Source organism: Mus caroli, unplaced genomic scaffold (assembly GCF_978045245.1).
Source record: "Mus caroli unplaced genomic scaffold, Mus_caroli_1 scaffold_6, whole genome shotgun sequence".
Lineage (NCBI taxonomy): Eukaryota > Metazoa > Chordata > Mammalia > Rodentia > Muridae > Mus > Mus caroli.
The window spans coordinates 11352501-11355370 of record NW_028227261.1 but is presented as its reverse complement, the minus strand read 5'-3'; positions in this window follow the sequence as shown (position 1 = coordinate 11355370).

The following is a 2870-nucleotide window of genomic DNA, read 5'->3' as shown; positions in this document are numbered from 1 at the left end:
ACCTACCCAACTATGACTTTATTGATATGTTAACAGACACCCCAGTTAGCCATTCATCCTGAATTTCTCTGAATCCTTTCAAGGTTCTGCCCAGCATGCTGTGAGAGAATGATTTCAGGCAAAGATATTTTTTTAAATTTTATTTTATTTTTAAAAAAATTTTTGAGACAGGGTTTCTTTGTATAGCCCTGGCTGTACTGGAACTCACTTTGTAGACCAGGCTGGCCTCAAACTCAGAAATCCACCTGCCTCTGCCTCCCAAGTGCTGGGATTAAAGGCGTGCACCACCACGCCCGGCAGAAATTTTTATAAGTGGAAAACTTATGGATTAAGACAAAATTAGACAGCACCTTTTGAGTAATTATGATTGCTCACTTACATAAGAAAAATGACTCCTTGCTTCATGAAAAGCCCATGCACATTCATGGTCTGATGAGTTCTGCACTGTGGACTTATTGCAGGTGTGGGAATGCTTAGACCCTGCACTCAGGGCTTTTTTTTTTTCACAGACCTCTTGTTGGTGAAGTCCAACTGTCTGCATTGTGTGGATCAGAGTAATTATTTTCCAGTCTTCCCTGCTCTTCTTCCTTGTTACTTGGAAAAGGACTCTGTATGTGTGTTAACTGTGTGACTGACTTGCACATCTCTAGGGTAAACTGAAATACTCAGAAAAAAAAAGACATTTTCATAATTTCTTCTCTTTCCCTCATGTTTATCCTTTTATCATGTATTGACATCTCTCATTTGTGTTCCATGAAAAGTTCCAGGTTCATTCTGAATAATATTTTCCCATTTACAGGTCTCCATATGCTCAGCCAAATGTGCATAACTGTAAATCAACACTAAGAGCACTGGATGGTTAAGGTCAAGGAGATTCTCACAAAGGATCCAGGTATGTTAGAGGTATTGAACAAGGGGTTGGGTTGGGGCTCACCTGTTAGTAGAAAGAGGACATGTATTTGATTTTTCCAGATTCTATTTCCTTAATGATTCTGGAAAAGAATAATATTAGATGGGATGATATGGATTTCCCATGGTAGGCAGTGCTGTCAGGCTTCACTTGATGTCAATATTTAATTAATTTTGATGCTGGGAAATTGCTGTTACCCATTGTAATCAAAGTTGCTTTTACCCAGATTGAAAGCAGCATCAGGCTATGGTTGTGACAAGGGCAATTTATACATAAAGCAAATGTTAGCAGTAGATTCTCTCCTAGGGCCTGTGACCTTCCTTATGATTTTCAAGCAGATTTCCACTGTAACCTATGTATTTTTATTTTCTTGTGGAGCTTGAACCTTCTGTTACCCACAGATAGTCTTGCCAGTATCATAAAAATTTCCATGCCTTGTCTGACAGATTCAGATTTTAACAAGCAGGTTGCAAACCTGAGTAAGACATTGATAACTCTCCTTCCTGCCCCAATTTGCCTAGCAGTTTTTGTCACTTTGAAAGTTCCCACCACAGTATGTAAGATGTCTGCTGAGAGTGAATGGTCTGATATGAGGTGGTTTACTCCAGATGGTCTACTTGCTTTCTGAATCACCTATTCTGTCCACTCTAAATGTTTTCCTGTCCTTGACCTGTGTTCTTATTGATGCTCTGTGTTGCATTAGTCCCCATTAGAGTGGAATAATTATTGTTGGCCTTCTCCGTACTCTTTGCTTTAGTTTTGAGTCTGTTTGCCTTATTTTTGATGTATGCTTCTTCTCTTATATTCTTGAGAGCTTTCATACTGAGCAGTGTCTACTTTTTAACACAGGGCTGTATATGTAAGTTTCATTCTCCTATTGTCACTGTAATTTGGGAGGATTCTTGCCTACATCTATTAACCTAGGCCTAGTCATGTAAGCTTCTACTCAGTACATACAGTATTATCTAGGCCTGGTGTGTTTTCAGCCTCTGAAATTTGCTGCTGAATAAGCTCCCCCTTTCTTATTCCTTCTCAATGCTTACCTGGGTGATTCAATTCTGTTTTTCCAGCTCGCACTCCTTTCCCAGCTGAGTTCTTCTCTCAGACCCAGAATTGTTCCACTAGGCCTTAAATTAACTGTCGAAAATTTTTGTAATCCTTTGGCTCCTTCTCTTTCTCCTACTCATTCTGTCTTTGCCCATGCCTAGCATGTTCTATCTTCAATCTGCCTCTGTAAAACTATCCCAGTAAAACTGTGACCTTCTCCCTCTCTGTGGCTCTACTCTCTCAACTGCAGCCCATGCCCTCTACTGTATTCCTTTATTATTCTCTTCTTCCTGTACTGTCTTTCTCTGTCTCAAGTAACTTCTCTTTGCACTCTCATTACAGCAAAGTTGGGCATATCCTAGTCTGTCAGATCTTTCTCTGATATTCCATATTTTCTGTCATTCAATTAGACATTGCTTTCAAACATGGGTGTGTTTGTTCTTCTATATATAAACTGTACTTTTGTTATTTTGGATTAAAGTGAATACTACCCAGTGTGATGTCAGTTTAGTTCTGTACAATTTCTTCTTTCTTAAATGAAAACCAAGATCCACATATACTACTCTTCAGTATGAATATATGTTTCATTTTTTCTGACTTCTACTAGGGACTTTATTATAATGTCCTTTGAAGATCGGTTGATGACATTCTGTTCTTTATGAGATTATGTTCCTTAGGATTTTTAATCTGGAAGATTTTGCTGGCAGTGTAGGTGGTAAAGCATGGTTCACTTTGTTCTCAATTCCGTGTGTGGGATAGAGCTTTACTGTGTTGTATATGAGGAATACTTACTAGTTCCCTTGTATTTATTCATTCTTACCAAGAAATTTCTTATTTCCTATGACCTCATGAAAAATGTCTGCATTATTCTTTTTTTTTGTATTGTTTTGTTATGTTTTTGTTTTTTGTTTTT